Raw genomic sequence first — 21,459 nt, 5'->3', positions numbered from 1 at the left:
ACAGAGGCCACTTGGCTTTTAATATGGAAATTACATGGAAATAAAGTTGACATTCATATGGACTTGTCATGTGTCTTTTTTAATAAAATAAAGCTGCAGTCGGAAAATTGAGTGTCAGCATTTTTAGCTAAGTTGCATACAAAAATGTGAGTTTGTAACTGTATTTTAGGTTAAACTTCCACTACACATCAGAAAATGTAACAGCACAAAAATATTTATGTTGAATGCACTGGAAATAAAATAATCAAATTCTAAAATATGTCTCCTCCTTGGGTTCAGGAGGATCAATGCAGATTCTGTCCTGGTCTTGGGATGGTGGATCAACTCTTTACCCTTGCACGCGTATTAGAAGGGGCTTGGGTGGGTGCCTAATCAGTCTACATATGTTTTAAGGACTTGTAAAAGTTGTTGACAAGGTCCCCCGAGAGCTCCAGTGGGGGCTGTGGGAGCATGTGGTACTGGGACCACTGCAACCCATCTGGACTCTTTATAATCAAAGTAGGAGCTCTGTCTGCATTCTGGGTATTGTATCAGACCTGTTCCCAGTGGGTGTTGGACTCGATCCTGTGGGTGTTTTTCATAGACAGGATTTCAAGGCACAGTTAGTGATTGGAGATTGTCCACTTTGGTGACCTATGAATTTCATCTCTGCTTTATGCGGAAGATATGGTTCTGTTGCCTTCATCGGACAGGGAATTCTGATGTGCACTGGTCATGTTTGAGATAGAGTGTGAAGCAACTGGGATAAGGATCAACACCTCCAAATCTGAGACCATGGTCCTCTGTTGGAAAAGGGCGGATTGCCTCCTCGGAGTCAGGGGAGAGCTATTGCCCCAAGTGCAGGAGTTCAAATATCTCAGGGTCTTGTTTGCAAGTGGGGGTAAGATGGAGCATGAGATTGAGAGATGAATAGGGGCTGCAGCTGAGATCCTGCGTATGTTGTATTGGACCATCGTGGTGAAGAAAGAGCTGAGCCAGAAGGCGAGTATTTCAATTTACCAGTCAATTTACGCTCCTATACTCACTGTAGTCATGAGCTTTGGATAATGACCAAGAAAGCAAGGTTGCAGATACAAACGGTTCCCCCATTGGATATTTGGGCTTACACTCATGGACACAGTGAGAAGGTTCCAGGATGGGGTGGGAGTTGAGGAGTTGAACCACTGCTCCTTCACACTGAAAGAAGCTGGCTGATGTAGTTTGGGGATCTGGTGTGGATGCCCCCTGATTGTGTCCTTTGGGAGGTCTTCCAGGCAAGACCAATTGGAAGTGGCACTGGGGAAAACCCAAGGGGGAATGACTAGAGGAATTATATCTCCCAGCTGTCTTTGGAAGTATGGGATGAACTGCTTGGTCTACTGCCCCAGCAATTCAAACCCATATAAGCGGCAGAAAATAAATGAATGAATGAATGAAATACAACTTAAGAGTAAAATCATTGTTGATAAAGTAAATAAATAAACTTTCTCAGCTCTGTTGACCAGGTAAGATAATGAAGCACCGCGGCACATCAATTGGCCCATCATTTAGAGTCAGACACCTCTTTTTGTCTTGTCAGCAGTGGTGGGCACAGATAACCAAAAAATTAACTTCGATAACATATAATCAGATAACTGAAAAGTTATCTTTGATAAAGGCAAAACAATAAACCACCCAAAAATGTATTGGAAGTTACAGATAACCGATAAATTCCAATATTACTTCTGACACATTGATAACTAGTAGTAGAACAAATTTAATAGACCACAACAATGAGACCAGACTTTTCTTTCAATATTCTGCCCCTGCTCGAAGCTTTTGTTTACTACAGAGCTTTCAACACAGAGGTACTCCGAGAGCAGCCATAAAGCCAACTCTCTATCAATTATGATGTTCCGGTCAGGCGCAGGTCTTGAAAAATAAATTCATGCTGACTTATGGTTTTGATTATAAATAACATTAATACTGATAGAATAACTCCATTAATGTCAATTATGTCATTTGTACAAAGTTAAAATATAACATATATCTTTTAATGTTGAATAATGCACTAATTCTGAGGTTTTGTAACAAATAGACAGATCGCAAAGGATTCTGGGTAAAAGTGCCTCTTTTTGGAGCGAGGCGGAGGGGAAGGCGAAGGGCTACAAATCCCTCCGTTTGGAGGGGTAGGAGGAGCTTACTGCTGTCTCTGAAAAAACAAACATGGCGCCGAAAGAGCCGCACAAATGAAGCGGCTTTCATTACAAATTACGCTGTTTAGAAAGTTATAACTTGCCAAAAAACTTTACAGGCAGTTGTCTATGACAGCAGCGTGTCTGCTGCTGGATGCATGTTGCGTATGTTGTCGTTCTGAAGAATATCGTAACGTCACTCGTGCGCTGCGTTATAATGCATATACACACGAACGCTACGATAAGACACTTTTATATCTCACAACGGAGAAAATCATGATAAAGTGTAAGCACGTTAATTTGTATGTTCATAAATCTTTGGATAATATCAATCCCTGCTGTTGGATTTCAAGGTCTGTAACGTGTATTTTGTAAACAAACGGAGCCCTGAACACACTCATCTAATAAGCTTTCAGGCAGAAAATGAAAAGTTTCATCAATGGGAATAACTTGGAAAATATATACACACACATGTATATGTGTAACACATAACCTGACGTCCTAATAGACTGATATTATTTGTCAAGGAAATTTCTAAAGGAAATAAGGCTGGATGCAAACAATGGGAGAATTTGAAAAAGAAATAAGGTTGTAATTCCATTAAAAAAGTGAAACTTGTATAATGTATACATTCATTGCACACAAAAAAAGCCATTTGCAAAGTCAAAAAGTTGATTTGACAATCATCTGACATAACCGGGGTCAAAATAAATAGAACACTGCTATCTACTGGTTCCCACATGCTTAGTGAACACTACTGACCAGTAGATGGCAGTAGAGGCCTTGAAAACAAAATTCCAGCTACAGTAATCCCTGTCTGCTACATTTAAAATGCGTGGAATTTAACGCAAATAAAACCAACATCTATAAACGCAGATAATATATTCAAGAGAGTTTTAGGCACTAGAGTTTAATGCTGTTGTCTGTGGAGCCTGAATAGAGTGTCTGAAATGCATTTGTCCTGTCGTGATGTACTGAGATTACATCATTCTACCCAAAATGCATTGCGGGTCACAGGATGTGCTCACAAAACCTTAAAAATTAGCACATTACTTTAAAACTAAAACATATATCTGATAGTTTTCACTTAATAAAACTTCAGACATGACAGTAATTTTAAATAACTTGTCCAAAATTTGCTTGGTTAAAATTTGAACCATAAGTTAAAAACGTGTGCCTCTGGATGACTTAGGTGATATCGGCAGCTTTTTGGTATGGTGTTAAAAGAAATGTTTTTTTTTTTCTTTTGGGGCTGTTTCTCTTTTGTTTGTAGAGGATTGAGGTGCTTTTTATACAAGCAGCTCTCTTCTGTTAGTAAAGGTTACAGTTGTGTGTGTTACAAAATTTTTGACAGGTGAGTGCTAAACTAATTTTAAAAATGCTTGTTGTTGTTCAGCTTTGTTTATTGGTTTAAAAGTTATCGGACAAAGATTAATTGGAAGATAATTGGTCCGATAATGGTTTTTAAAGTTATCTAAAAAGATAATCCGATAAAGAAAACATTATCTTCGATGATTATCTGTTATCGGAAGTGTGCCCACCACTGGTTGTCAGTACTTATGTTGAGTGTTGCAGATGATTTGTGATGTAGATGTTTTTTGTTTTTTTTTAATTGCAAGTGTTTCTGTTGACAACTATCAAAACCACATGAGGGTATAGACTGGTGACGCAGAGGTTTCATCCCCACACAGTTGCAGCAACCTGCAACTGTAAGAACACACTCCTGAATCTGAATCTGCCAACAAGTGGTGGTGCATGTCCTTGATTATCCGAGAGGGTCTTGATGCGCACGAGTTGTGCAGCAGCCTTTGCCACGCACCCCCCCCCCCCCCCCATTTCTCCCTCATCCCTCCTCTGTTTTTTCACTCTCTTAATATAGAGTTGCCGGGGTAAAAGGGGGCCAGAGGAATCTAATAACTGTGACAGTGGGGCTTTTTTTGGCATTGTTCCTGTGGCTGTGCAGACACACACGGCGCTGTCTGCAGCTCTAATGAAAGGTTAAATGAATAGGACAAAGTGACAGGAGGTACAATAAAGAAACAAGAATGTGTGTGCAAGCATGTGTCCATGTGTCTCGAGGCCAGCTTCCCGAGCTCGGGGAACAACAAGGACAGGCCCTCCGCAGCGCCACAGTACTCAAAACAGATTGGCTCTCTCGCCTGTGTGTGTGTGTGTGTGTGTGTGTGTGTGTGTGTGTGTGTGTGTGTGTGTGTGTGTGTGTGTGTGTGTGTGTGTGTGTGTGTGTGTGTGTGTGTGTGTGAGAGAGAGAGAGAGAGAGAGGGAGAGACGCTCTCACCAGGATGTAGATGCTGAAGCGGAATTCCAGCATGGGGTTCTTTGATAAATGTTAAGGTCATTGGAAGAGGGGAAGGGTGGAGACACCAGAGCTGGATACGGAGGGGAGGGCGGGAGCGAAGGAGTGACGCGGGGGGACGCATGTCTCGTCTTGTGCCTCTCCCTGCCTGTGCCTTGGTGGAATGCAGAGTCACATGAAAGAGGCCCTCTCTCTCTCTGTCTCGTCTCATATCTGTCTCAAAAGCGCCACTGTCCCCCTCCTGACACACTACCTGTGAGCAGATTCCCCCTCAGCTACAAAAACATACACGCAACCACAAGGAAATGTAAACTCACATAAACACCAGCACACGCACATGGATGCACACGCACACTGCTCCTCTGCACAGTTTATGGAAGTTAAGTTTCCCTCAAACAGGAAAAGTGAACATAGACACACACAAACACGCAAAATCCCATCATCCTTTGACTGCTTAATTACTATGATTATGACCGTAAATAGCGCCTGTGTCACCAACAAGCACAGGGTAGGCCTCCTAACGTGTCATCCAGGTGTGTGCTGATGGATTGCACTGCATGGACACTTTAATAGATGCAACAGAATCTATTACACTCTCTTAGAAGGCCTTGAGGCCTCATGGTGTAAAGGGTCCATAGCATCAAACACAGGAGAGTCTGTGGCTGCACCTGGATGGGACACCAGTCCAATGCATTTTACTTCCAAAACCAAGGCTGGTACCCATTTACAGCTGGGTGGCCTACAGCAATGCAGATGAATTGTCTTGTCTAAACAGGTAGTATGAACGGGACTCAAACCCAGGTCTACATACGAGTATTGTTAGTCCAAGTCTCTGCTCTACCTGGTCACCTAATAGTACCCCTTAGAAGAAGTCAAAGTAAGTTCTGTATTGGGCCTGAGGCAGCGTGACTGGGAATAAAACTCATCTCTACAGCTTGGCAGGCCAACACCAATCCCACTGGGCTGCCTGCCCGCCTAATAATACCACTCAGGTGGATTATAAAAATCATGTAAAACTGGACAGTCTGTCCTGACACAAAAGCTATGTTCACATCAATAACTGATTTGAAATTTTTGTTCTTCTTATTATTATTTTCTTACCCGCATGTAACACAAATCTGACCTTTTGTGAACAGTGTGAAGTAGATGTAGTTGGAAAACATCTGAATTGGTATACAGGTTCATGACTTGCATTTGCTTCATACTTTGTGCACACCACTCATCATATCTGTCTGTGTCCTCAGACAAGACACTTCATCTGCATTGTCTTAGGCCACCCAGCTCTAAATGGGTATCAACTTGTCTGGTAAGGTGGCCTGAGTTGGACTGGTGCCCCATCCAGGGGGAGTTGTAAACTCTCATCTGCATGATTTTATGGAACCCAGAGATACAGAACCCAGTGGGCCATTGGGACTATGAAGGACTTACCTCTAACACTCCTGCATGCAAGGCTTTTTAGAGTCCACATCTTGTGTACAACAGGTCATTTTTAGGAAAGACGTGTACCATATGTGATCCATCACCAGAGGGGCAACAACATATGAATAACACTCAAATTAAATCAGAATCAGATCTAAAATCAAGAAGTACATATGAGAAAGATCATATGGAACAAAATAAATCTGATTTACTATGTCAGCAGTATGCAGAACGCATCAGGTCTGAATAATCAAACTGCTGACTTACAGCAGCCACATTACCAGAGATCAGACATGATCATGAGAACCCCTGGTTCTCAAGACCAGGCACCTAAGTGGCTCTACTCTGTTCTACTCTTCTATTCTACTCTTTTTTTTTTTTAGATATTTAGATATACCTTAGTATACACTAATAGAGTTCTACTTTAGAAATGGAATATATTATAGAAGACATACCTTACTGAATTTTCATGAATCAGATCAAGAACAACATACGCAATGCTGCATTCACAATCCTGTCTGAAATTACCTCAATCCTAGTCATTCATTTATTTAATGTGTCATATTAGAATCTCTCATAGCTCATCATATATTTGAATAATAATCTAGACAATAAAATGTCAGATAATAATTTTTAAGATTATTTCCTCGAGCCTAATGTAACATCTTGTAAAAACACTTTAAATTTCTGGGTGGGGTAAAGTATATGAGTGAAACAAAAATGGCCACATTTCCCAATGGTACAAAATTTTAAAATAATCATAAAAATACAACCTGGATGTAGATGGCCTTGGAGGATGATTGAGAAATGGTGGCATAAATCAATAGTTTCAGAGTTATGCATGTGTTCACAGAGACAATATGCAGACCCAATTACAGTATCCTTGCCCTCAGGGTACATACACTGTAATTAAGCTAAAAAAACAACAACACAGCAACAATATTTCTTTCCAATGTGAATGTCTCAGTTATAATGAACAGAAAGAGAAACCCACACTTTGCACTGGCTTGAGCTGAGATGAGACTTTTGGAGGATGGCTGGCCGACAGTTAAAGATCCATCTTTAAAAACCCCAGTAAAGCCCTGTTTACACATAGACGGTAAGAGCTCCCGGAAGCGTCCCGAAAGAGTTTTTGGCCGTCTTAAGGATCAAACGCCATTGTTAACGCCGTTGCTAGGGACGTGGTTTAGTTCCGGCTTTACCGGGAATCGTTGAAAAAATTATTCAATATGTCAAATAATTCCGGGAGCGCTCCTGGAGAATTCGCGTGACGATGGAGACAACGTGAACAACGGCGTTTGATACTTTTTAATGGCCGTTTCATCCTGCCCCTTCCTCTAGTGCCGCAGTTTACACCGCCGTAATTGGCGGCTGGCGTTGTATCCCTAACCAACGGCGTGTAAAACGGCAACAGAGGCAGACAAAACGGCGGCGCTAGCGGACAGTACGCCGTTCTAAACGCCACCACGTTCCAAATGGCCGATGGGCGGCGGTCAGTATAAAAACGCTAGCGAGCTGCATGCAGGCCTCTCACTCGCGGCCAGCTCCAGATATTTTTGCAGAGAAGCTCCAGTATGCCTCCTAAAGAAAGTTGGCAGCGGCAAGGACAAGATGAAGGAAACCAAGAGGTCTGGTTCAGAAGCAGAGGGGAGGCCTGTGGTGGAGACGGAGCAATACGTTGAGGAGGGGGAAAGGAAGGAGAAGAAAAGGCTGAGGATGATCTCCCTCCCCCTGCAGTGACAGAGGCATGTATTCCTGCTGCTTCAGCCTATTATACTCTGGGGGCGGTGCCTATATGCAAATGATCCTGGAGTAACACAGGATTTGCCTGGATAAAAACCTGGGTATTAACCAGTGGTACACAGGGCATTATCGGCGGCAGCAGAACACCGCCGTTCTCACGCAAGTCTTAACCTGCGATTGTAAAGGATAGAACTGGGTATTAACCCCCGTTGCCTGACGTGTGCCGGATGTTACGGCATCAAAACGCCGCTTAATTCGGCGGATTTAGCGGCGTTTTATCCGCGTATTTGCGGATAGTATGGCGGTCAAAACGCCGGCAAAATGCTCCACCCCTTTCCACCGCGAAAACAGCCGGAACTACCGCGAAATTCGGTCTATGTACTACCCGCCGACAAAACCATCTATGTGTAAACGGGGCTTAAGTTTTACGATTTTGTTCAGGTGTGCAGCCACCAACAGTGAGGTAAAGCTGTGTTTCAACTCTACAGCAAATCATACCAGAGATAGGGTAATCTAGGAGTTGTTTTTCATAATCCCAGTAACTCTCTGGTATGATCATAATGAAAGTGAAACATACACTATCCAAGACCAACTTAAACATGAGCTTCAAATCTGAAGGAGATCCATCATGATGTGAGACTTTTTGGTGTCTCTCAATCAGTGTTGCCACAGTTACTTTGAAAAGTTACTTTATTAGTTACTTTATACAGTTACTTCAAGATCAGCTCTATATGCAGTTACTTTATTAGCAGCTGCCCTACAATTTGTAACTTTAAGTAATGTAACTAATAAGATAACTAGTAACTATCTATCTATCTAACTAGATCTAACTTTGACAAGTCACTTTTTTCGTTGCTTTATATAGTTACTTTATGCAGTTACTTCATTAGCAGTTTTATGCAGTTACTTTATTAGAATCTGCCAAAAACTTGCAACTAATAAGTAATGTAACTAATAAGGTAACTAGTAATCTAACTTGGTTACTCTTAAGATTGAGTAATCAGCAAAGTAACTAATAGTTACTTTTCCGAGTACTCAATCTTAAAAATGTGGAAAATGTAACTGTATAAAGTATTATTAGAGTGACTTTTCAAAGTAACTGTGGCAACACTGCTCACAATGCAAATTAAGTATGCAGTGGACAGTACTGAGGTAAAACTGTGTGCCATATTTAAAGGAAATGTATCAAAATGGGACTGTTCAGAAAGTCAATGGGTTTTCAACAAGTATGAATTGACCGCTATGCTAAAAGTCGATTCCCTCAAGGGACAGCTGATGTACAAAGCTCTGAAAGTATTACTGTGCAGGACAGTAGAGATAAACAGAAATGCTACCGAGGTAGACACGTGTTTGAGTCCACAGTCCACATCTACTACTTCGTCTACAGAATGACTTTGTCAGAAATAAGTGAATAAAAGCAGAGTTTTCATTTTAATAGATGTCTTATCCCCAGTTTGTTTGCAGTGTCTTGAAATGAATATAAAGGTCAGGTCAGATCTCAAAGCCTGCACTGTTGACACATTGCCACATACATCACATCACAGTGGCAGATGGGTCCTAAGTGCCAACCATTTAGGCAGACCCCCAGTCCATCCTCACCTGCCGAAAATAGTCATCTACTGTACCTCTAGAACAAGCACCTTCTTGTGTTTAAGAGAAAGCAAAATAATTGAAACAATTAAACCAAGGCATCTAGAGCAAGAAAAAAAGAATCAAAACTTTAAAATAAAAAGCAATGATCAAAGCTAAGATCTGCCCCTCACGCTCAATCTGTACCAACATTTAATCCGTTCTTCCTTCCCTCACGGCCTACTCGGCCACCAAATTGCAGTTAAATATGTTCATATTCTTTTCAGATATTCTTCTGAAAATTAATCGAAACTACAACATAAACTAGTGGAGGACTTATAGTAGTCCATATGTTATTTACAGCAACAACACTACCTTAATTGTCACAGCTGTTTTGCCACACTTGTTCTTTCCCTCCCTCTCTGGTCCCGCCAGTCTCCCAAATCCTTCTGTCAAATGGAGGATCTCCTCGGCTACTCACCCTTTATGCTACAACATTTTGGTCATGTGGCGCATTCCTCTGGACAAGATCCAGCACACAGGTGCCTCAGTGTTGAGGACCTCAGCAGCTGGAGAAGGCCAATGGAACATCCATGTTTAACCTGACTGCAGCAGATATCTGGTTACTTTTGAGAGATGCAGGTGTATCATTGCAATTCGGGACCTGTCCGCTGCTCCTGTTAAATTATTTAAGATGAAAGTAGCGTGTGGACACGCATACTTTACACTATTCTCCTTTGTTGCTTGAGTCATCTTGTTGCTTCTGTTCTCATACTGTTTATTTTTAGCCACCCGCTCCCGCCCACAGTGAAGTTCTGACCGTCCGTCCGCTCTCGCAAGATTTGCGTTGGGTCCCGAGGGACCCGGTGGGACCCAATCCCAATGCAGCCCTCCAGCAGCCACCTCAGGTTCTCCTAAAAATCTGCTGTACCATTATGACGCAGAACATTTTGTAACAGTTTTTTAAAAACGTTGAAAGTATAGGACAGCCTGCTCATAATGCCATCTCTCTTTTGACACTGGCTATGAGTGGCATGCCTGCTTTTTATGAAAACCTCTCTCTCTCTCTCTTCCTCTTTCCCTCTCTGGTTATGTGGTGGTGCTTGAAATGCCATTGTACAGCATGTGAGCCAATGAACAATAAGCCCTGTTGTTGAATAACTGCTGTGTCTCAGAGACATGTCCTCTTCCAACTGCTTCTGAGTGGTTGGAAATGTTGAAATTTGGAAGCGGAGACTCGGTCTGTGGCTCCAACCACACTGCTTCCATGGGCCATCACCATTTCCAGTGTGAAACCATTCAGCTAGAGCAAGGTCGGGAAGGAGATGAGAGCTGGGTAGAGAGAGACGTAGGGAAGCAGATGACATCTGTCACAGCCTAATGACATTTGGGACTGGTTCTCTTTGTAGAGAAACAATTACAGGTGGAAGAGCTGCAAAGTAACTCGCATCTCATCGATGACAATGCTGGGGAAAGAGGACTGCAACAACAGTAGACGAAATCTTGTGGAAGACTTATCCTGGATGCAGGATTATGTCCCTTCCTGCGGCCTCTGACTGACCTCCATGGTAGGACCAAGGTAAGAGAGTTTGTGCTGCATTACGAGTGAATGCCAAAGTCAACTGCACACTGTTTGTTGTACTGCCCTTTGATTTGATGAAAACCCATCCACACAGTATCAATGGGGCTTCAGTAAGCTTATGCGCATTCACATGTTGGCTCTATGCGGCAGACGGTAAACCGGATGTTTTCATGGAGAGGGCGTCAGAAAATTCCACCCACCACGAGCTGTGTACGCAGCAACCACACCGAGATGCCACTTACAGTAAAACATTACAAATTTCAACCTTTTCCACTTGCTGCAGTGACTGTTATAATGTAGATTCTGTTTGATTGCTTTGTCAAAAGGCTTTTAGACAGTTGTCATTACATTAATCCCTTAAGCCCTAGAGCCTATTTCACCAAAATCACATACCCATATATTATGATTTATTTCTCAGCTTGTACAAGGTCAAAAATGCAAACGTTTCGATCATCTAGAAGACAGGTCCTAGGGGATGTTGTGGATGCAAAAAAATTGAAAGTAAATAATACTTGGTAGGAGTAAATTAGGTTTTTTTTTTCCCCCAAAAAAATTAATTCCGATTTATGTCTTTATTTGCTTGGCGTTTCAGCTGTGGTTAGTTGATATGTGATTGAAGTGGATACATTTGTAGAGGAGACTTCGCTTGACATTTTGATGTATAATAAGTGTATGTTGATGTCAGCATTGGTTACTTATGAGTGTTCAAATGTTCCAAAACAGGGCAAGTCCCCAAATTTGGGGACTCTAGGGTTTAAGAGGTTAAAGTGAAGAAGGGCCTTTATTGTCATTGTACATACATACATACATGCAACAAAATTTCTCCTCTGCATTTAACCCATCCTATTCATAGTTAGACACAATCCAACCACTAGGAGCAGTGAGGAGCCACAGTCTGGCTCTCAGGGACCAACTCCAGATGTAGAGATGCTGCCTTGGTCAGGGGCAGAGAAAGGAGCAGACCCTAAATAAGCATATTTTTAATTATGGGAGGAAACTAGAGTGCGCGGAGGAAACCCACGCAGACACAGGGAGAATGTGCAAACTTCACACAAAAAGCACCACTGTGAGGCATCAGTGCTAACCACTAATCCACTGTGCTGCATTACATTATATTACATATTACATTACATAGCACATCTATGAAATGCCCCCTGGTGGTGATTGCTTCAATTAATCTACGTAATCAAGGTATTCCACATATCCAGACAATATGAATTTTATGATGTCGCTTTTGTTGGAATGTAATGAACAATGTGAAGGTTCTTCACAGACATACATAGATAGCAACATAGCCACATACATACAGTTGCCTTTTATATACAATTTAATTATTAACCGAGAAAAACAGCCATGCCTCATTTCCACATCTACTTTCTGCTGCTTCCAATACCTATTTCATGAAAAGCACAGAAGTTCTTTAGGTTTTTACTACTGTGCTGCAGCACACTGGCACTGCCTCTGTTCACCCTTTGTTCACCACTGGTAGCAGTAGTAGGAAGTGCAACAAAGAAGATGCCCTGAAGAAGACGCCAGGTGGTGTTAGCGCATCATAAATATTACAGCATAACTTTCCAGTTCTGGGCCGTGGTTTGCTGATCTATGGTACATAGCACAAGCTTTATTTAGTTTTGGTAATTACACAGCATGTTATCTGAGCACAAAAAATGGCACATGGGTGTGTTTTGGACATAACATTATACGAGGTCTGTGATGAAAAAAGCGGTCCTCTTTATTTTTTCAAAAAATAAATGGATTTGATTCATATGTTTTTACATCAGACAAGCTTGAACCCTCGTGCGAATGCGTGAGTTTTTTCACGCGTGTCGGTGACGTCATTTGCCTGTGGGCAGGCCTTGAGTGAGGAGTGCTCCACCCCGCCCGTCGGAATCTCTTTGTCTGAATAGCCGCTGCAGACGGCGCGCGTTGCTTTATCAAATTTTTTTCTGGACCTGTGAGGAATATCCGAGTGGACACTATTCGAGAAATTAAGCTGGTTTTCAGTGAAAAGTTTAACGGCTGATGAGAGATTATGGGGTGTTTCTGTCACTGTAAGGACTTCCCACGGAGCGGGATGTCACGCAGCGCTTCCAGGCGCTGTCGTCGGCCTGTTTCGACCTGAAAACATTCTAATTTAAGGCTTAATTCACCCAGGACATCGTGAGAGAACAGAGAAGATTCAGAACAGGCCGGCATGAGGACTTTATGCGGACATTCCACTGTTTAAGGACATTTTGTAATGAAAGACATGCGCGCAAATTCGCCGAGTTGTTTCCGTGACGACTCGGCGAATTTGTGTGCGCCGCGACAGGAAAAACACCTCCGTGTTGAAAACCATTTGTAAAATTCAGGCGGCTTTTGATGGCTTTCAACAAGTGAGTAACTGAGAAATTGTTTAACAGCTTGGCCATGTTCCAACTTGCCCGTTAAGGTTTCCAACGGGGGTGTTTTTCCTGTCGCGACCTCCCGCGGTCGGGTCCGGCCCGACATGCGACTCTTCCCGCACGTTCTTTCATTACAAAATGTCCGTTAACAATGGAATGTCCGAATAAACTCCTCATGCCGACTTCTTCTGAAAGTTCTCTGCCGACTTACTGGGTCAACAGAGCCTGAAATGTGGAAGTTTTCAACTTGAAATGGCGAGACGCTGCCACCTCGAAGCGCAGATCGCCGTAAGGCGCCGTGGGCCGTCCTTGCGGCGACACTACCAGACCAAAATCTCATCAGCCGTTAAAATTTTTACCGAAAACCAGCTGAATTTATCAAATGGTGTCCACTCAGTTGTGCCTTACAGTTTTTGAAAAAATTTTTATCAAACAAAGCAGCAGTCTCTGAGCCATTCCTAAACAATGAAAAAATGACGAGAGGGTGGGCGACTCCTCACTCAAAGACTGCCCACAGGCGAATGACGTAACTGACAGGCGTGAAAAAACTCTTGCATGCCCACAAGGGTTCAAGCACGTCTGATGTAATCACACGTGATTCAAATCCATATGGTTTTTGAAAAAAATAATAAGGTCCGTTACTTTTATCACAGACCTCGTATAAAGCACAGTGTCTCTGTCATCCCCTGTAAAAGGGCACCACAGTGTTGTTTGGAAAGTAGACTCAAGGGATACATTTTCTGGCATGTTAACAGATCTACACCAACATACTAGAGTGCACCAGAGGACATAAACCACCAAAGCTCCCTGAGGTGAAGCAGTAAGATGTTTTGTATTTTTCCATGAGTGTTCAATTTTATTTTGTTAATCTCCTCTTTTTAAGTCCTTTTTGTTGTGTACACAAGCAGGGTGTGCATGCACCTCTAGTGGGTAGGAGATTGGGGGGGGGGGGGGCTTTCCACATCAAGGTAGTCATGCAAGAAATACATTTGGAATTACTAGTACAAAATTGTAGAAGTGTTTAGATTAGTCCTATTATAATATATCAACTTAAACATTTGAAAACATTTATTTATTCTAATATGGTATTGTCTGAAGCAAATGCATTCTTGTACGAGTATTTTAAAATGTATATTTTTCTTTATTATCTTCAAGGTGTAATTTTATAGTTTTAATACTTTATATTTTTTGTTTTTTATGATCTGCAGTTTATCAAATGGTATCATTTGGACAGAGCAGACATAATATTCATCACTGACTTGGTGAGGGACATCATATCAGCTTTATATAGGCAGGTCAGGTAGCAGCATAGCAGTTTAAAATTTTTATTTAGGAAAAGTTGGAATGCATGTTGTGATTTTTTTTCTGCCAATGTCCATATTCTATTTAATTCTCTTGAAAATTCTTCATTGTCTTGTGTGTTGCATGTAAACATCCATCCATTTTCTTCTGCTTTATCCGGAGTCGGGTCACGGGGGCAGCAGCTCAAGTAAAGCCGCCCAGACCTCCCCATCCACACACACCTCCCCCAGCTCCTCCGAGACTTTCAGATATTGTCCTATAATTTGTCTAAAGTAGGTCTACAATGCCTGATAACTAACTTTTTTCTTTTACTCTTTAGTCAATTCTGAGCAGTGTTCTTGTGAGTAATTCTGAAAAACTTAATATGGGCCTAGGTCCATAATTTTCTGCTTCCACACAATAAGAATCCACCTGCACTGTGCCTCACCACATCCCACTTTAAGACCACCACACTCACACCCATGGACGCACAGAGAGGGCTACATCTCCACTGACTAAAACCTACCAATGACACTGCGCTATGCCGTGAGCTTTTTTTGCGCCAAATGGAAGATAGGGCCCTAAAAGCTTGAGTTTAAAACATTGAGTCTTTGCTATTGAAGAGCACAAACCAGAAAAACCCTGCTGCTTCACACCATAACAAACATTTTGTCAATTAAACAGCCACTGAAAAACATTTTTTATTACACAACATGTACTGTCATGAAAGGCTGGAATGAAGTTCGGCACTGACTTTGTACTGCGCACAAACAGCTTTTAAATAAGAACATGCTGGTTTGAGAAGCAGTGGAAGAGGTTCCAAGTTAAATCAGGTAAAAAAGAACGTTGTCAGACACAGTTAGAAGCAAAGGACGCGACACTCAAGGCAGTAATTCCAAAGTCAACATGTTGCGTCTCAGTCCTCTGGAATTTTTCATGAGCCACCACTTATCTTGTCATATCACATTTCTTCCACCAGCTTTTTTCAAGGGAGGAGAAAAGGCACCTTTAGGGCAAATTATTCCCTCTTAATCGAACCGCTCTCGACAGCCCGAGGAGATACTTCTAAGCTTTTTGCAGAAACTAATGCATACGTCCACGATCATTTGCATGATCATACAAAGAAAAGAAAAAAAAGCCCTTCAAGTATTTTATGTACAGAATAAAAGCGCTGCTTGCTGTGTTTAATTTGAAAGAAAAAAATATGGCTCACCAGGAAAATAAAAAAATACAAGCAAGGACAAAAGTAGCATCTGGAGTTTCCATCACAAGTGAAATCCCAGATATTCTCACTCACTGTTTCATGGAACAAAATTGAATGACTTTATTCTTGACTGCAGTTAGTGCAGGAGGGAGCCATAAAATATAAATTATACCGTATAACCCTATACCTCCCAACTGAGCCGTTTGGTTACAACTATACTCCTGTTCGTTACACGCTCTCTGCTATTCCTATGGCATCGACATGAATTATATTCTCACTCCGCGGAAGAACGTATGGATTACAAAGGCAATGCAATTTCCCTCCCGATTGGACAGTCGCCACACAGTGACACTGAAGCGTTTATTTTACAGAGTCACCACTAATTAGTTCTGGACAAAATCAATTTAGACCACCCCAAAACTACAGCTGACAATGTAAAGAATCGGTACTGCATCTGGATAGACAAAAAAGTGTTCTCTCATTTCTCACTTTAAACAAATAACAACTGAGAGAGCGTTTGTTTTGTGCGCGCACAGCGCGGGTTCAGGTTCTAAAACCTTTCCTTCGGGATTATGACAGTGTAACGTAGAGGAATAAAAGAGTGAACACATGTAAGTACAAGTATCATCTTATGCTTGAAATGCCGCTTATAGCGCCGAGCTCACATTTAAACGGATTAAATTACCGCTAACGCTGAAAGAATGCTATCGTTATCTTTTAACACATTATATAAACTCACATTTTCACCTTTTTCATGATCCTTCTGCCTTTTTTCTTTAGAGAGACAGAAACACAAATGCTACATTCATTCAGAAGAGATTAAATAGACAGTAAGAAGATTTATTTTATGTCTCACAAAAATTTTATTAAGTTTGTGTCAAGATTTATTAAAAAAAGATCTAAAAACAACTGTGTTTTTTGGGGGGGAGGGTCAAAATATTTATAAATTCTTCTTGCTTTAACTAAGTATTACAACTTATTTCTCATTTTCATGCCTGGTAGAATCTTGAAATACAATTTCAGACACCCCTAAAGTGGAACATGCCATTTCTGAACCACCGTTGAACATTTCCTTTGTCTGCCTCACTCCCATCATGGCAGAAGCCAGACATTTTTCAACCTGGGTTCGAGTTTTACAAGTTAAGAAAAAAATGTATTTAATCGGTGCAGTATTCATTTTGACTGGAAACACCTTCACGGGATAACCGGCTTTATTATATCATGAGACGTGGCAAGCTAAAAACACTCACAGTAAACCACTTCTTATCACCGCTAAAGAGGTAAAAATGTCATTAGAAGTGTCTAGTAGCATGGAGAGAGTGCCTCTGTAGATAAATGCCTGCATGCTGACATCATTAAATGCAAGTAAACGTTTTTTAATGACCGTTTATGGAGTTAGCCACTTACCTTAGGTTCCAATCCATTCAGCAGTGCTGCTCTTGTATTTATAGTCTACATTTGACATTTGACAGTGGTAAGCAGGACTGCCAGATGACCAGGAAGCTAAGGTAAGCTGCTAGCTGTATTGTATTTATTTATTTATTTTACATTTAGTGAATTAAACCCAGTGGTGGACGCCGGAAGTAAGGGATGCCGTCAAGCTGAAGAAGGAGTCCTACTTGTCCTTGTTGGTAGGTGGGACCCCGGAGGCAGCTGACAGGTACCGGCAGGCCAAGCGTGCCACAGCCCGTGTGATCACAGAGGCAAAAACCCGGGTATGGGAGGAGTTCAGCGAGACCATGGAGGAGGACTATCGGTCGGCCCTGAAGAAATTCTGGCAAACCAGCCGACACGTCAGGAGGTGGAAGCAGCTCTCCACCAGCACTGTCTACGGTGTGGGTGGGGAGCTGTTGACCCTGACTGGGGATGTTTTCGGGCGGTGGAAGAAATACTTCGAGGATCTCCTCAATCCCATCGTCACATCTTCCGAAGAGGAAGCAGAGACTGGGGACTCAGAGGCAGACTCATCCATTACCCAGGCCGAAGTCACCGAGGTGGTTAGAAAGCTCCTCGGTGGCAAGGCTCCTGGGGTGGATGAAGTCTGTCCTGAGTACCTTAAGTCTCTGGATGTTGTGGGACTGTCTTGACTGACACGCCTCTGCAACATCGCGTGGCGGTCGGCGACAGTGCCTCTGGATTGGCAGACCAGGGTGGTGGTCCCTCTGTTCAAGAAGGGGGACCGGAGGGTGTGTTCCAACTACAGGGGGATCACACTCCTCAGCCTCCCCGGTAAGGTCTATTCCAGAGTACTGGAGAGGAGAATTCAACCGATAGTCGAACCTCGGATTCAGGAGGAGCAATGTGGTTTTCGTCCTGGTCGCGGCACACTGGACCATCTCTACATGCTCCATCGGGTGCTTGAGGGTTCATGGGAGTTCGCCCAACCAGTCTACATGTGCTTTGTGGATCTGAAGAAGGCGTTCGACCGTGTCCCTCGGGGCACCCTGTGGGGGGTGCACCGGGAGTACGGGGTCCGGGGTCCTTTGCTAAGGGCTATCCGGTCCCTGTACGACCGCAGCAGGAGCTTGGTTCGCATTGCCGGTAGTAAGTCAAACCTGTTTCCAGTGCACGTTGGCCTCCGCCAGGGCTGCCCTTTGTCACCGGTTCTGTTCATTATTTTTATGGACAGAAATTCTAGGCGCAGCCAGGGTGTAGAGGGGGTCTGGTTTGGGAACCACAGAATCTCGTCTCTGCTGTTTGCGGACGATGTGGTTCTGTTGGCTTTGTCAAATCAGGACCTTCAGCGTGCACTGGGGCAGTTTGCAGCCGAGTGTGAAGCGTCCAGGATGAAAGTCAGCACCTCCAAATCCAAGGCCATGGTTCTCGACCAGAAAAAGGTGCTTTGCCCTCTACAGGTCGGTGGAGTGTCCTTGCCTCAAGTGGAGTAGTTTAAGTATCTCGGGGTCTTGTTCACAAGTGAGGGACGGATGGAGCGTGAGATCGATAGACGGATCGGTGCAGCGTCTGCAGTGATGCGGTCGCTGTATCGGACTGTCATGGTGAAGAGAGAGCTGAGTAGGGGGGCAAAGTTCTCGATTTACCGATCGATCTACATTCCGATCCTCACCTATGGTCATGAGATTTGGCTCATGACCGAAAGAACGAGATCGCGAGTACAAGCGGCCAAGATGAATTTCCTCCGCAGGGCGGCTGGGCGCTCCCTTAGAGATAGGGTGAGGAGCTCAGTCACTCGGGAGGAGCTCGGAGTCGAGCCGCTGCTCCTCCATGTTGAAAGGAGCCAGTTGAGGTGGCTCGGGCATCTTTTCCGGATGCCCCGTGGACGCCTCGCTGGAGAGGTGTTCTGGGCATGTCCCTTCGGGAGGAGGCCCCGGGGAAGACCCGGGACACGCTGGAGGGACTACGTCTCTCGGCTGGCTTGGGAACACCTTGGGGTTCCCCTGGAGGAGCTGGGGGAGGTGTGTGTGGATCGGGAGGTCTGGGCGGCTTTGCTTGAGCTGCTGCCCCCGCAACCTGACTCCGGATAAAGCAGAAGAAAATGGATGAATGGATGGATAAATAAATAAATAAGTAATACAACACAGATGATTGCCTGTTGCATGAAATGAAAAGATCTGCAGATGGTCACGCCCCTTTCTCACTTGCTTCTCAACTGCCATTGGGCAGTTCTTTCTTTCTCATAGAGACAGGACAAACAGGACTCCAGATATGGACTTCTGGGACATACCTCACAGACATCTAAAACAAGGTGTTTCAGACCTATATTATGCTTATTGTTGAAAATTTTCTTTATGACCTGTTTTAAAAATACAAACTTGGGTTTGTATTTTTACCTGGATCTGCCTGAAAATGTAAGTTATTCTAGTATGGGCCCAGTTTCATAAAGCAGTCTAATCTTGTTTAGCCGAATAAACACACTAAGTTGACTAATCTTTTGACGTTAGTCATTGCACAAAGCACTTAGTTGGCTAAAGTTTCACCTTACCCAACTAATGTTTTTAGCCTGGTACAGAGGAGGGTAATCTTATTTTAGTCGACAAAACTTCAGTGTCTTACCTCAAAAAATGGCAGCTATCGTCTACCACCACTTGGTGGAACACTCAAGAGCACCCCTATGTCGCTCGTATTCCTCCAAAAGGAGAGCTTCTTCCCTTTTTGGCCATGGTTATAGCAGACAGCTGTCATGTGATTTGTTTGTGACAGTTCTCACATTAGCCACTGGGTGTCACTGTCACGCTGAGCAGCGTTGTGTGCACAAAAAGGTTTGACGGGAAGGTAGAAGAAGAACTACTAGACTAAGAGCTATGCATGTCGTTCTGCAGTTTGTATGTGTCCGTAAACATTAATAAAGCCAGTTAGCAAAACAAAGGTTGAATAGTTCATAACAACGACTGGAAGTAAACAAAACTCTCACGCATTGTAGGCATTTCTTGGCAACGGCACTCGCGAGGCCATTACACCCGTGAAGATCGTCAACTAACATAAGACAGCTAATCTACAAGTTTAGCTGTCAATGTGAAACGGTGATTAGGTGTATAATGTTGGACGACTAACTGTAGTCGACTAAGTAAGTTTAATAAACTAAAAGACCGCCTGGCATGCAAACAACCTCTTCACCAGGAGAAATCAAACGCAGTTGTTTTAACTTTTGAAAAAGTTTCACTTTTCATGCCCAGCCTTTTCATTGAGAAAATCCAACCATTATCTTTTAAGTAATCCTGCAGGCAATCTCGCAAACGAACATGTGCAAAAGCACTGCAAAAATTAAAATGGCAATATGAAGCTAAAGCACAGACAAATGCACCAAGTGTTGTAACCTTTTATGCACTGAGCAGAGCACAAACTCTTTACAAATACAGGGGGAGAGAGTGAGACTGTAAGGAAACTGGAGGGTGACAAACACAGTGTTGTGGATGTGAGCAGTAATCAGAAGGAGCCAGCAGGGGGACAGGGAGGGCTGGTGGGGTCAGAGCTGTGCACCACTAAGCAGCCTTTCTCTTCATTAGCAGCCTCTCTGAGGGGGGCGTCACAGGCCTACCTGTCCAGCAGATTATTGAACCGACTAACCAGTGGCTCCCACCACGCTCGAGCTCGCCCCTCTCTGATTCCCACAGACCCGCAGGAATCACGACCTCACTGCAGCCTCGCTGACAGCTTGAACTTTTTCTTTAACCTCACGTGGCACCACCACAGGGCGAACCGGGTATCTGCTCCGCGCATAATGAGGACATTTACCCCAAAGATGACAGCATTACTGTATTTCTAGTTGTGCTTTATGAGCCTTTTTCTTTCTTTTTTTTTGTAATTCATGACAACAGCTTGAGTTCGGATCCATTATGGAGCTCTACCAACAACACAGTAAAACAGGAGGTTGAGAAAGTATTAAAGGTTCAAACAAATGTGCTGTAAAACCAGATGAGTTGGTTTTTACTCAAATGGTTTGAGAGATCTGGTGGCATTCATCAACTTATGTTTAGTTAACTCGAGAAAAAAATAAAAAGTTATTTTAAATAAGTAAAAATTATCTGTGTTAAATTAAGTATAATTAACTAATTCAGACCTGCGATCTTGTCTGTCACCCAAGTTTCTTGGACATTCAGGTGAAGAGAGGGATGGAGCTGTGAAATGATCACCATCTGGTGATGAGTAGGGTCTGATGATGGGGTAAGCCGCTGAACTGACCTGGAAGGCCGTGTGTTGTGCTGCCTTGGTGTTTGCTCTGTTCTACTCTCCCTCCCCTTCTGTTTCTGCAGGCGCCGCGTCACGGAGCTGATTATCTTCACCTGTTCTGTACTCATCAACACCTGTATAAAACCCCTGGTTCATCCACTCCAGAATTCACCAGAAACTCC

The 21,459-nt window shown here is 43.1% G+C and overlaps 1 protein-coding gene across 1 annotated transcript in view; it reads right to left on the bottom strand.

Moving 5' to 3' along the window:
* The window catches only part of bnc2 (basonuclin 2), a 414,234-nt gene that overhangs the window by 382,206 nt on the left and 10,569 nt on the right, over positions 1–21,459 (bottom strand).

Source organism: Thalassophryne amazonica, chromosome 15 (genome assembly GCF_902500255.1).
Source record: "Thalassophryne amazonica chromosome 15, fThaAma1.1, whole genome shotgun sequence".
Classification (NCBI taxonomy): Eukaryota; Metazoa; Chordata; class Actinopteri; order Batrachoidiformes; family Batrachoididae; genus Thalassophryne; species Thalassophryne amazonica.
Note: the sequence above shows the minus strand (reverse complement) of the source record. Positions and strands in the feature narration are given on the sequence as shown.